Source organism: Oryctolagus cuniculus, chromosome 1, assembly GCF_051225735.1.
Source record: "Oryctolagus cuniculus isolate XC-2025 breed Fujian yellow rabbit chromosome 1, ASM5122573v1, whole genome shotgun sequence".
In the NCBI taxonomy this organism is placed as follows: domain Eukaryota; kingdom Metazoa; phylum Chordata; class Mammalia; order Lagomorpha; family Leporidae; genus Oryctolagus; species Oryctolagus cuniculus.
The window spans coordinates 209,237,690-209,252,707 of NC_142867.1; the positions used below are offsets into that span (position 1 = coordinate 209,237,690).

The 15,018-nt window shown below is 40.9% G+C and overlaps 1 protein-coding gene across 5 annotated transcripts in view; it reads left to right on the top strand.

Annotated features, from left to right (window-relative positions):
- SLC44A1 (solute carrier family 44 member 1) overlaps positions 1 to 15,018 on the top strand; it is a 227,171-nt gene that overhangs the window by 962 nt on the left and 211,191 nt on the right. The gene's annotated exons all lie outside the window — the stretch shown is intronic.

Below are 15,018 nucleotides of genomic sequence, written 5' to 3' on the forward strand. Positions count from 1 at the left end.
GGGCTCGGATGCAGAGATTTCGCCCAGCTCCTACCCTGCCCCCATCCAAATTTCGGCAGCCTCCTTCCCTCTTTGCGATCCGAGCCCTTAACCTGGGTGGAAATGTTTATAGACAACTGTCTAAGGATCAAACGTAATGGAACTTGACTGCTGGCCACTAATAACTGAGAGGACCTGTTTGTAAATTACCTAATTTACTGGATTAGTGAGTGTATTTACAAATACGATAAAAAGCCATCAGGAATACTGCATCAAACTGAGTGCTGGTGGTGTATGAAAAATAGGCTCTAACAACGCCTGCGATGTCATCGCCACAGTTTCATTAGCGTAGAATTTGACTGTGGTCTGCGATCTGTTTGTTTTGAGGGGGAGAAAGGGGCTCTTGTTTTTAGGAATAAAGGCTGGTTGTTTTGGGTGAAGAAAAATGCTAGTTTGGGGGGAACATTCCTCCAGAGATCTAGCATCTGTGATAATGCCAGAAGTGTTTTGCTGCTGCTCACCGACTATATATAACTCAGTTTTAAATAACCTGCATACTTGTTCTGAAAATCCAAGATCTGTTAGAAAATGACTAGCATTGCAGATGAATGGAGGGCCTTTATGTTTTGTGAGATCTCCCTCCTGTCTGTCCAGTTCTTAGCCTCGCTGGTTTACTTAGTTAAATATTCCTATTCAGTTGGAATCGCAAGGAAAAACTGCATGTGGTGGTTTAGGCAGCAGGGGCTTGCTCTAGGTTTTCCTGTTAACATATAAAGGTGCAGAATCACACTCACCTTTCAGTTGGTTCTGAATCTAGGGGGAGGGATGTACTTGGGTGCTGTACATCTAATATTTAGTTAAGTCTCATTTTCACCAGAAAGGTGTATTTCATATTTACCTTTCAGAATTGGGTTACTTTTTACATCTTGTTTTGGTGGTGAAATGCCTTTAAGATAGGAAAGTATCGATAGTTTATGGATGGCTTCTCCAGTGCGTGAATAATTAAATTTGGGAGGGATGGATGCCACAGCAGAGCTCTGCTTTAATAACAGGTAGTGTCTGAAAAAAGCATTTGTCGGTCTCCTGCTTTTCACAATGCTGTCACATATGTTTTCTTTGCTTTTTTTCTTCCTCTCCTATCCAGTTTCCTTCATACCATGTTCCACAGACAAGACCCTTGTCATGCACCCAAGGGGTGCCTTTTTTATTTATTTATTTATTTTGTCGTGGATTCCTATAACCAATCAGCAACTGTCACATGCCTTTGAGTTCAGCTTTAGGGACTTGTACTCAGTGGAGCATTGAAGAGTAGGCTTTCTGCCAAAGGGCTGGTCATCATTTTTTTTTTTCTTATTTGAGATTTTAGGCATTGTTCATTTGTGAAGTTTTACTGTCTGCTGGCATTTTAAAGCCCCTTTTCCTAGCAACACCAATTTTAGATACTATTGTATCTGTCTGTGTGGTATAGAAACAAAAGAGGGAGTAACTTTAAATCTAGATGCATGCCTTGTGGTCATGTGGAGCCTGCCTTGGGGGCCTCAAATGTCTTTTCAGTCAGTATGTGTTTCACAAACCGTGTCTCCTGGATTTTAAGCTGCTTGAGTATAGCGACCCCTTTTGTTTTCCTCATCTTTGTATATACTACAATGCTTCACTGCACTTTGTACATAATAATTGATCAGTAATAGTCACTGAATAAAATCAATGCTGTTTAGAACATTTGGCTGGCAAGTGACATTGAATGTGAATCTACTGTTTCTTTTCCATAGACTGTTAGGTGAATCTCACTAAGTCATCCTCTTTGAAACCCAAACTGGAACTGCTTTAAGTTAACATTTACCTGCCTTTCCCACATCATTCCTATTCTATCCATGGTACCATCAGCTTGCAAAGTTGAGTAGGTTTTTCCCTTTCTCCTGATGCCTGGCTCAGTGTGTCTATGTTAGGTGGAGTGGGGGCTGTCACACCTTTAAAAGAGCTTGTCTGCAAACTCTAATGAGAACCTGCATAGCACATCACAACATACTTCAAGGAAATCTGCAGTCCAGCCTAGCTTTTCCCAGCAGTGTCGGCAGCAAATATAAAGCCTGGCAGGTTTTATCCATGTAAATAAACTAGGGAGTGACTTTTGGAATAAAATGTATTTTCACTTAAAGTCTCTTGCTGTGTTGTAGACTTCTAAACTTTTATCTTTTGTAACCCGTCCTGGTGTTAATTTCATTTTCTTGGCAGTGTCTGGATATCATAATTTCCCATCAAAATAATTATCCTGCTTTAGGATTTAGATGAGGGAAAAGTGTCATTCCCTGCTAGTATTTCATTGTGAAGGAGGAGTTATTGGCAAAGCAATGTGTGCTGTATCAGGTATGTACATGTAAGAATCTCAGAATGAGCATCTAGTGAGGCAGGTCTTAACTCTTAATTATTTTTTTTTAATTAGTGACCATTATAAGTTATTTACTGATACTAGTAGTAATTGCTGAAAACAAGCCAATACATGAGAGCCTTTGCCTAAAGTCTTTTTGAAGGGAATATAAAAGTAAGATAGTCTTGAGTTACTTTTTACAGCACTAATCCTCCCTAAGATTCTTAAAATTTATTTCCATCTCTCCGTAATTCGTGTGTTCTGTTATAACCTGGCATAATTTCTATTCTTGTAATGTTAAACTTCAAAGTTCACTTGTAAATCTTCAGATTTATTAAATGTTCTTTTCCATCGACAAACCAGTTTAAATTCAGGAAGCTCCTGAAAGATTACTTAGCAAATTGCCGTAAGTCTTTGTCGTTAATGGCTAGATCATTATTTCTCACAGTGGTGCTTTGGAGGCCAGGAGATTCTGCAAGTGCCCTGGAGTTCTGTGTCCTTCAGTTGTAACCTTAGAAATTGTGAAGGGGATTGAGGAGAATCTTCGTGGTTGAACAAACTGCCCCCTTTTATGTCTGATTTTAGGAGACTTGTCCAATGTTGTGTTCCATGATCTTCTATTGAGAGCTGGCTAAGTAGCTGTGTTTCCCTAGTTTTTGTGGTTTGTTTTGAGAGTCATGAGAAACAATCAGAAGTGGTTCACGAATACTGGCTAGTCCATGAACTGTGCCATCACAGAATTTTAATGATACTGTAGTCTATATCTGCTTTGTGTTATTTGAAGTTGAGTGGTAAAAACGAAATTTGAAGAATGTAGTGGGAACTACCCACAGGGACTAAGTTGTTCAATTAAAATGTGACCTGCAAAGTAAACTTGCCGTCAATAGCTGCAGTAAAAAGTCATGGCATGAAGATGATTGTTATTTCTTCTGCAAACTATGCTGTTGGCATAGATGAGCCACTCTTCAAAATATGTAAATCAAAAGCTAATGTCCAGATTGGCTGGAAAATAATGTAGAAATGTCAGTACACTTTGTATAGCAGTTTTTACAGTCATTTTCATATTTTAATCTACATTAAATAAATCTGATTTTCCTTCCATTTTACATTTGAATATTGGAGGTTAAGAAACTTGGCTGAAGTTACAGAGCTGCTTAGATGCAAACTTCAGCTCAGGTCTTCTGAATCTGCACTCTGTGTCTCTTTTGATGTTCACATGTGTGGTTCCTAAATATATTTTTTTAAAGATTTATTAATTTATTTGAAGTAAGAGTGACACAAGGACAAAGGTGGGGAGAGAGAGAGAGAGAGAGAGAGAAGAAAAAGGAAAGGAAAGAAAGATCTTCAATCTGTTAATTCACTTCCCATAGGCCTGCAACAGCTCAGCGTGTGTCACACTGAAGCCAGGAGCCTGTAACTCCATCAGGGTATCCCATATGGGTGGCAGGAACCCAAGTTCTTGGGCCATGAGCCCAAGAAGCTTGATCAGGAGCAGAGTAGGAGGGTCTTGAATTGGCCCTCCAATATGGGATGGGAGGCTCCTAAGCAGTGGCTTAACCTGCTGCACCGCAGTACTCCCACCCCTACCCTCCTGCCCCACAATCTTAAATTAGCTCACTTTCTTTAGAAAAGGTCCATTCAATAAAATATTGGCATTAAAGTATTACTGAGTTAAATTTTATGCCACAGTTTTCTTACAGTTACCATCTTATGTCTTGGGAAGATAATGGATAATTGGTTAACAGCATTTTTCCATGCTACAGCCCCCTGCTCCCAAACTACAGTTTTGAAACACAGGCTTGAATTTGGGGGAGTTTAGGGGATATTAGAGATAAACCAGTTCTATTATATCACTTTTCTGTTGATCCAGACTAGAGTTTAGAAACATAAAGTCATCTGTGGTCAGAGAGAGATGTTCCGAAGGAGTCGGGAACAGAAAAATATTTAGTCTGTTACCTCTGGCTCTTACTGTTAATTCCTAATTTCTCGGTTTCTTTCTTAACTGTGGCTGTGCATTGGGATATCTTGGAGAGGTTTGTATTAACTGATGCCTAGGTCCCACTCCCAGAGGCTCTGATCTAGTTGGCTCAGGGTGCTGTCTGGACTTCACATTTTTTGAAGTTCCCACGGTGATTATCTTGTGTCACCAAAACTGAGAACCCCCATTCCTTACACTTCCTCTAGGTAATTTTATCTCCTGTGGTTTCAGTTACAGTCTGTATGCTGCCAGTTCCCAGACTCATTTACTGAGTGGAAACAAACCTTGTCCTACCTCTGATCCTTATATCCAATTGATTGCTTAGCACTGACACTAGAATATCAGGTAGACAGCTCAGTTGTGCATGTCAAAAACTGAAAACTCAAAATTTGTAAACATACCCACATCTTTTCAAGTATCTCTGGCTCAATGAAGGATAACCAGCGTCCTGTGGAAACTCGAAACCTGATTCATTTAGGGAACCTGCCTTTCATTCTTCAAATAGAGTCACCACCTCTTGCCTCTTTACCTTCTTAACTGTACTGCCAACGCTCTGGTCCAAGCCTGTGTCATCTCCAGCCTGTACCTTGGTTACAGATCTCCCTGTATTCATTCATGTTGTCTTCTCATCTTCCTCCCATACCACAGTGTTAGTGATCTTTGAAAAATCCGGACCTGATCGTGTCCTTCTCCTACTCAAAATCCTTCAATGGTTTCTGATTGCTCTTAGCACAAAGCCTAGCATTCCCCAAGCCTGACCAGTGAGACCGTGTGTAGGCTGGTCTCCATCTCTCCACAGCATCATCTTGTGCCATACTTCCCTTTACTCTTCATGCTTCAACCTGGCAGGTTCTTCAGCAGTCTTCTGCCTTTCTCTTTTAGGGCTTTTGCAAATGTTATTCATTTATCTAGGAAGCTTTTACTTTTCTCCCTTTGATTACTTTAAGTTTCAACCTAAAAGTCACTTCCTTAGAAAAGCTTCTCTTATCCTTCAGAGCCATATCGCCTTATTAATTTCTCAGAGTCTTATGTGTTTTCCCTTGGAGCACTTAAGCAGTAAGCAAATAATTATCTGGTTAACGTCTGGGTCAGAAGTTGGCAAGCCACAGCCCATGGGCCAAATCAGACTTACTACCTACCCATTTTTGCATAGATTGTAAGCTCAGGGTGATATTTCTATCTTCAAATGGTTAACATAAATCAAAAGAATATTATTTTATGAGAAACATATTTAATACATTTTATTGAGGATTATATGAAATGAATTTCATCATCTACAAATAAAGTTTTTTGGGGACCTAGCCATACTCATTCATTTACCTATTTATTGTCTGTTTCTCTGTTCACACTGTAGTAGCAGAGCTGAGTAGTCATGATAGAGCCCTTATGTGTTGCACGCATCAGTGGTTACTCTGGGGCTCTACAGAGACTGTTTACTGACTTCTCTACACTGAGTTGAAGAGGAGAGGGACCATGTCTCCTTTGTTCATTGCTATTAATTCTCTGTGCTTTGCTAGTAGGTACTCATGAAATATTTGAATTAACACATATTTTCCTTCTGTGGATGGGTGTGGATGAATATTTACCTTAGCAACATTTTTTTTTTAAATTTAAAGCAAGAAAATTCTTAAAGGACAAATTCTTCTTTAGGAGAAGATTCTCAACAGCATTTTCAGCTTTGCTGAAGAAGGTATACATCTTAGGTGTGAAACAAGAATACTTAAAGAGGTATACATTACCAGATCAAGGTGGGCGGGAGAGGGCTAGTCCACTCCCAGAGTGGGCTAGTTGGGCTTAGAATGCTGGTGTTTTTATTATAGCAGGCGTAGCAGAGGAGACTTTATGAGTAGAGTTATAAAGAAAAAGTGTTTGAGCTGGTGAAAACTTAAGTCATTAATGAGTTAGGCATTGTTATCTCCACTGTGGGAATTCAGTCTGTGAAGGTAGTTAAAGCTTTTGATACGGTAATATTTCTTCCCTTTAAGTACTTTTTGTTTTCTCATAGCATGCTTTTCCAATTTTGAATTTGTGCATTGTATCTAATTCGGTAATTTTTAAGAGGTTATTTTTAAAGGACATTTGCATTTTCCATATATTTTAATATTCTTAGTTGGGGGAGGGATCAGTTTTGTTCCCCTTGGTGGACAGCTTTCTAATTTCATAATAGTTGTATAATAGGATTTACTTAATTGGTAAATTGCTGGAATTTATTTCTTGTGTAAATATTACACCTTTTAGCTGTTCTGTGTAACATCTCACAACCATATATTTGGACATTTATTTAGTAGGGAAGCTCTTAAAAGTAATTGTTTCAATTTCTAAGGTTTCTGGCATGCTGAAAATTGTTTAATGGGAGTGTTTGACTTCTGTATACATTTCTGTAATGTAAAATGAAGAAAGCATCAAGAAGATGGAAAAATTGGAGAAAGGGTGATTAAGATGTTTAAGTAGCAGTGAAAGTATTAAAGTTTGCTTTATTTTGTTCGTTGTGATAATAGGATGATGATGATGATCTTGTAAGATTCTTCATTATGAGCCACTTAGAATGTTTCAACTATAGGGGAAAAAATCCTTCTTATACCCAAATAGCTAAAACATTAAGGAAAATTAATTATCTTTTGTTAAATGAAACAGTAGGGTGACTTCCAGGTTGTTAGTTCAGTGATTTGGTGATGCTGGAAGTGACCTAAGTTCTGTCTTTGTTTCTCTTTTGTCATTTTAAGGAAGGTGCCTTTTTCTCACTTTACTCCCTTGGGAGCCCAAGATGGCTGTGGCCCTCCTGACCATCTTCTGCTGAACTGACGCTCTTCAGTGGTTTGCTTTTAATAGGAAGTGGAGAGGGCTGCTTACTCATCCCTTTACAAGGGCCAGGAATAAGGAGGCAAAGGACCCTGTAATTTGTTTAACTAACCAGGATCTCCCTCTGAGTCACGTAGCGGGTGGGGCAACATGAGAACAAAAGTAGGACTTTGCCAGCAAGGCAGAAGGGAGGAGGATGGTGGCTGTGTTGGCAGCCAATAATATCTGCTACATAGTTTTGCTGTTTTCTTCTGCCTGTAAAATCACACTTCCACAGTGTTTCTTAACGTTCTGTTTATAGCTCTGTTGTAAACTTCTCATGGTTCCTTGTTGGAAGTCACTGAGAACCTTGGGGTTAATAGAACTCTCCTCCTTTAGCTCCCATTTCCTTTACTACCTCTTTGGAATTCTCACTTCCGTCTGTTTATTGAATTAGTATTCAGTGTTTCTTTTTTTTTTTTTCTTTAAGATTTATGTATTTATTTTGAAAGAGTGACAGAGAGAAAGGGAGAGACACAGAGATAGATCTTCCATCTGCTTGTTCACTCCCTAGATGGCCCAATGGCCAGTGATAGGTCAGACCCAAGCCAGGAGCCTGGTGCCTCATTCGGGTCTCCCACGAAGGGCCATCTTCCACTGCTTTTCCCAGGCACACTAGCAGGGAGCTGGATTGGAAGTGAAGCACCTGGGACTCGACCCAGTGCCTGCATGGGATACAGGCGGCACGGGCGGCGGCTTTACCCACTGTGACACCACGCCGGCATCTCAGTGTTTCTTTTTACTTTTCTCCTCTTCCCTAAAATTTTTGTTTTCCTTCCAATTCTTCCAACCCCCTGATAAACCTAAGGAGCTATCATTCTGAATAGGATCTATGAGAGTAAGGGGCAGAGAGAATACCTCATTTTCTTTTTTTTTCCTGTGCAACATTCATTGACACTATAATTTAGAATATTGCTGTGTTAAAAAGAGCTCTTAAAGTATACATCTCTGCACTAAAATAATTTACAGAAAGGAAAATACTAAACTAATGTGTAAATATTTTTAAGCTGGCTAATCAAATTAAAGCAGAGTTCTCCTTGCCCCCCCCTCTTATTAAGTTTATTTTTGTTTATTTACAGGGAGCTCCCATCCACTGGTTCACTCCCTAAATATGCACAATGGTCGGGGCTGAGCTGGGGCCAACTCCAGGAGTCAGGCACTCCATCTGGGTGTCTTAGGTGGATGGTGGGAACCCAAGTACTTGGGCCATCATCCGCTGTCTCTGAGGCACATTAGCAGGACGCTGGATTGGAAGTGAGCCAAGCCTTGATCCTAGGCACTCTCATATGGGATGTGGGCATTCCAGGTCCTTCAGTTTCTTCAGCTATAAACCAGAAATAATAATAAAACCTTTCTCATAGGCTTATAGCAGAATGTAGGGCCTATGAAAATTTCTCAGAAATTATGGTATTAATGTAAACTAGATTTCTCAGATAAAGTCCTGTGTTTCAGTTTTGGAAAAGGGATTCTGATTTCCACATATTTTGAACACTTTTTTTTTGGCAGAGTTAGACAGGTCTTCCTTCCGTTGGTTCACCCCCCAAATGGCCGCTACAGCTGGCACGCTGCGCAGATCCAAAGCCAGGAGCCAGGTGCTTCCTCCTGGTCTCCCATGCAGGTGCAAGGCCCAAGCACTTGGGCCATCCTCCACTGCCTTCCCCGGGCCACAGCAGAGAGCTGGACTGGAAGAGGAGCAACCAGGACAGAACTGGCGCCCCAGCCGGGACTAGAACCTGGAGTACCGGCGCTGTAGGCGGAGGATTAGCCTAGTGAGCCGCAGCGCCTGCCATCCAAATATTTTGAATTACACCAATAAGATGAGTACCAAGAAGTGAAGTAAGCCGCAGTAACCGAGAGGCTATTTTGAGTGATTAGGATGTCAGAGAAAGGGGAAACCAAGAAAGGATGGGATAGTTGGGCAGTGTCCTTCCTGAAAATGGCTGTGGCTCTGCCCTAGAAGACAGATCTAGGAGGAAGCTGGGCTAAAGAAGCGGGCATCCTAGTGGAAAGAAACAATGTGATCCCAGGAAAGAAGCAGACAGTGCCTTGCTGCCTGGCAGTCAGTGTGGAAAGGAGACCTGACCAGAGAAGAGAGGAAATGTTAAGTGAATGGAAACAGGCAGCCACAGAGAGGTTTTCAGAGTGGGCTAAGGAAGATTAATTTGACAGCATGCCTGTACCTGAGTGGGGGGAATGGAAGGCAGAGGCGACCCAGGAAGCTGTTCAGTGACTCAGACTAAACAGTGTAAACAGGAAACAGAAAAAAGACATTATGAGGTTGAAATAGAACAGACTTGGGACCAGAATTATGGTGCAGTGAGCTAACCTGCTGCCTGCAATGCAGGCATCCTGAATTGGAGTGCCAGTTTGAGTCCCAGCTGCTCTGCTTCCATTCCAGCTCCTTGCTAGTTTATATGGGAAGGCAGTGGAGGATGACCTAAGTACTTCAGCCCCTACCACCCACATGGGAGACCCAGATGGAGTTCTAAGCTCCTGGTTTTGGTCAGAGGAGCCATTGAGGCTATTTGGGGGGTGTAAATCAGCAGATGGAACCTTTCTCTCTCTCTCTCTCTTACCCTTTAAGTAAATTAAATCTTTTTTCTAAATAAAAGAAAATAGACTTTTTTTAAAAAACATTTTATTTATTTGAAAGAATTACAGAGGGAGGTAGAAACAGAGAGAGATAGAGAGGGAGAGAGAGATATCTTTCATCTGCTGGTTCACTCCCCAGATGGCCACAATGGCTGGAGCTGAGCTGTTCTGAAGCCAGGAGCTAGGAGCTACTTCCAGGTGTCCCACGTGGGTGCAGGGATCAAGGATTTGGGCCATCCTCCACTGCTTTCTCAGGTGCATTAGCAGGGAGCTGGATCGGAAGTGGAGCTGCCAGGACTCATAGGACCCTGGCATTGCAGGCCAGGACTTTAAACCTGCTGCGGCACAGCACTGGCCCCGAGAAATAGACTTTCCTTACTTAATCTGGACATGTGGCATGAAGGAGAGGGATAGAACAAGCTCTGGATGTCATATGTTGGGAGAAGGGCATGGGAGTTGACATGGGTTTTGTTTGGACTGAGGTGAGGGGATACTGACATTAATAACTCCACATAGTGTTCTCCATAGGCAGTTGAGGACCTAGAACTAGATTTCAGAAAATGCCGTAAGTCATGAACAGAGAAGAAATGCTTTCATTATGATTGGTCTCCAAGGGGAAGTAGAGAACACTGACTATAAGGACGTGCAGGGAAGAGAGAGAAGTAGTCATTTCTGAGACTTTACCATGTGGCCAGCTCTGGGCTGAGTGCTTTCCATATGTTTCTCATTCTCGCGACTCTGAGATGGATACTAGTGTTTACCCCATTTTACAGATGAAAACCTGAAGCTCAGAACAGTTAGGTGGCTTGTGCCCGATTGCCCATGTAGTTGAAGCCTGGGAGTGTTTCCAAGCCTGTGTATTTCTTTCTGCATTGCCTACCCTCTGCTGTGCTGAGAACCGCTATGTTTTGGGGGTATATTGATTATACCTTAGGTATCATTTTTTGTCATTTAAATTCACAGACTATATGTGCTGTTTATGTTCCCTTTAAAGTGTCTGTGTGGATTAGTTTCAAGTCAGTGCGCCTTAAATTAGAGGTCATGTTATGACAATTTAGAGCCAAATTCAATGTAATTTAAACTTAAGACTTTAGGGACTAGTGGTGACCATGCATTCCTCTTGGGCCCTCCTGCATGTTTTTCCAGGAACTTAAGGCTGTCTTGGCAACAAGTACACTAAATGTCCAGTTGCGTCATGTCCTTATAATTCACTGGTTCTTGAAAATTCTGGTTTCAATGAGACGTGTATATGTTCAGTCAGTTTTTGGAGACTTTGCCTCTGAAAGGGTTAATATAATAGATGCTAATATTATTTAATATTGAGTTTCAATGAGGCTCTGGAGAGTAGTAAGACAAGAAGGGCTGAAGGAGGTGGCAACAATGAAGTTAACTCCCAGCACAGATGATTAGAATGCACATTAGGATAGAATTACAGAGGCAGAGATTCTTCCCGCCAGGGCAAAAACTGGCATTTTTTTCCACTAAACTTGACTTTAAAAACTCAAGCACATTTAAGAGTGTTTTCCCTTGCTAGGCCCTGGAATTTTCTCAAGTATATTTTGCATGTTATTTTGTATTTTTATATTAATTCTGAAAACATTGTATTGAAATATATCAAGTTTTAAAGTCTAGCATATTAAATGTATTTTGAAACCAGCTATACTTTTTCATCTAGAAATGCATTTTAGAATATGCTACTGATGATTGAAGCAGATTTCTGTTATGGCATTTTGGAAATAATACTTTAATAAGACACTTCATTTTATTTGAGAAGTATATTTGATCAATGTTTCTCTTGAGTGAGTAACAAGCAGATGGAGCAGAGAGCCTTCTGGGTGAGAAAGGACCTGCTACTTAACCAGGCTCTGTGCTTTGGCAGCTTGTGCTCTGCCTGCTGTCCTGTTCAAAGATATAAATGTTTTCTATGTCATATTACCGTAATCTGGAGCTTCCCCAAGTAGTGCTCCCAAAACACGAGGACTGGCAAAGTGGACCTCCAGAAAAGGGTTCTGAAAAGCTTGGGAAGTCCTTGCTCAGCTCATACTACCCCTTAACCACTGCCTTTCTTTTGAAAAGTCACAATGCACATTGATTAAGGGATCACTTCCATACCCACCCTCAAAAAAGTAGTTTCAATTTTATTAACAGACCTTTATTAGATTTAACTCTTCTTCACACGTTTTTGTTCATTAGATCAGGAACTACTTTCCTGCAGAGTACACTTTAAGAAACACTACTTGAAATGTTTCTCAATTCCATTCTCCTAAGTGACAACAGAAATGAGTGCAGGGAAAACAGAAGCACCATGGATCTGTTGGATCTGGTAACTCCTCAGTAGCATGCACCCAGCAGATTTCAGACCAAGTTTCAGCCCATCACACACATTAACATGTTCCTCTTTAAAATACTGACCAAATGTTGTAAATACACTTGAAGTCAGCCAAGTGTATGACAGTTTCAAGCCTTTCATGTGCATCATGCTTTCTCAGATTAGTGATTTGAGATCTCCAAGGGAAATAAATAAGGGAAGCTGCTAATAAGCTCACTGGCCATTAGCAAGAGAGGGAACCAGCCACCTGTCCTTGTGGATTTTTTGAAGTCTGCTGCAGACATGCTAAGGGTAACTGTAGTTATGGAATCCAGAGATGGAACCTGCTGATCAAATGGTGACTGCCATTGTTGGAGAAAGATAGATCCTCAATAAATGTTTGTTGATCAAATGTGGAGAGAGGATGGAATATCTGGAGACTAAAAATTTATTTTATGATGGTAATGATACTTGTCAGGATTACTATTAAAGTAAATAATGTGTATAACTTGTCAACAGAAGGAAATGGGAATGAACCTGAAAATGCAGGCTAGCAATTATTCAGTGTTTAAGTTAATTCTGGTAGGCTTCTGAACCCAGAGTATGGTGATGTCTTGGTAAAGGACAGGAATACTAGCCAGCCAAGAAAAAAAAAAAAACCATCCTGGGCTCTGAGCCTCACCAAAACCTAAGTGTGCCACTGGTCAAAAGATTTATGATTGAGGACTCTCCTCCCTTCTGCCACTCCTCTCTTTCCCCACCCTGAACATACCCCTTGTTCCTGGCCCACAGTCCAGGGGAGCATCCTGGTAGGTCTGGTCAATCTTCTCTATGTCTGCCTACGAGCAGAATGGGTAGAACTACAGATCCAGAATATTGGTTTAATAAAAAGAAAATTCCAGGTTGGTCAAATGCTTTATTTAGTTCAGTCCAACATTTATTGACTTGTGTGCTGCTCAGGCTGTTAAATACGGAGTACAACAAAGAATGAAGCTTTCTCTCTAAAAATATGAGGTATAGGGTGGATGTTTGTCTTAGTAGTCAAGATACTAGGTAGGATGCCCACATCCCATATTGGAATGCCTGGATTCAATTCCCAGCTCTAACTCCCTACTCCAGCTTCCTGCTAATGCATACCTTGGTTGGCAGCAGGTGATGGCTCAGATAGAATCCCTGCCACCAACGTTGGAAACCCGAATTGAGTTCCAGGTTCTTGGCTTCAGCCCAGCAGAGGCCTGTCCTGTACATCTGGGGAGTGAACCAACTGATAAGAGCTTACTCTCTCTCAGTTCTCAATTTAAAAAAAGTTTAGAGGTTTAAGGGGGTGCTGTGGCTTTGTCAGGATGCCAGAGCACATCAGATTCTGATTTTTCTGGCTCACACGTGTAGAGCACTGATAATTTCTTGGTGGATTTTCAAAAACTAAGAGCTAGAAATACAAAAGTGCCCTAAAGGAGCATAGACATTATTTCTAAGTGTGATTTGTATCTTTGCTTAACTGGTAAGGATAGAGTTCAGTAAGCTTTAAGGTGAATTTATTGTACTCAAATCTGTAAGCATGGCAGTATTTTATTATACAGAGTGAAAGGTAAAAATAATGTCCTTAAGTAGAAAATAAAGCTTTAGAGAACTGAAGACACGTCAAACTGACACTGACTCTTAAGGCACTCCCATAGAAAAGAAAGTACCACAGTACTTTCTAAATTTTTTAAAAAATTATTTATTTATTTGAAAGGCAGAGTTACAGAGAGGCAGAGAGAGAGAGAGAGAGAGATCTTCCATCCACTGATTCACTCACTCCCCAAATGGTTGAAACAGCTGGATGTAGGCCAATCTGAAGCCAAGAGCCAGGAGCTTATTCCGGGTCTCCCACGTGAGTGCAGGGGCCCAAGCACTTGGGCCATCTTGTATTGCTTTCCCAGGCCAAGGCAGAGAACTGGATCAGAAGTGGAGCAGCCGGGTCTCCAACCAGCATCCATATGGGATGCTGGCAGTACAAGCAGCAGGCAGCTTTACCTGCTATGCCACAGTGCCAGCCCCATACCACAGTACTTTTTAACATTTTAGTTTTCATGTTGAAATGACTAAACTGATGTGAATTTTGTTCTTTGATAGAGCAAAGTTGTAGAAACTTTATTTAGAGCACATCAAAAGTATGAAGGATCTTTAAGAACTTCATGGAAAATTTATTATGAAAAAGCTGCATGAATTTAAAAAAATTTTTGCATCAAAATAAAAACTTAAAATTTTTAAAAAATTTTATTTTCAGTTTTCATTTGAAAGGCAGAGAGACAGAGACACCAAGCGATCTTCCATTCACTGATTCATTTCCCAAATGCCAGCAGTGCCAGGTCAGAAGACAGGAGCCTAGACCATGGATGCCAGGAACACAAGTACTTGAATATCATCTGCTGTTTCCCATGGTGGACATTAGCAGGTTCTGTAGCAGTGTAGCCAGGACTTGAACCAGGCACCCTATTGTGGGATCCAGGCATTCTAAGCAGCTACTTAACCACTCTACCAAATGCCCACCTCCAAAATAAACTTTTAATTCCAATTTTCTATAAACTTATTGAAGTACCCTTATATTCTTTTGCTATTGACTAATCTTTGGTAACTATTTAAATGCTCTTAAGTGTTTTAGATCGCTGCTTTGTCACCCTTCTAGGAAACCCAAGTGCTCTTGTCATGATCTCAACGTCTCAGACCTAACTGGATATGGTGACCTGCTTAAGGTTGCATGGTCACCAAACCACGGGGTCCAGAGTGGATCCAGGGACACTCACTTCTTCAGTTTGTTTCCTACTGCTATGTCAGGCCACTTTCTTCTTTTTCTTTTTCTTTTCTTTCTTTCTTTTCTTTTTTTTTTTTTTTTTTTTTAACAGAGTGGACAGTGAGAGAGAGAGAGAGACAGAGAAAAAGGTCTTCCTTTGCCATTGGTTCACCCTCCAATGGCCG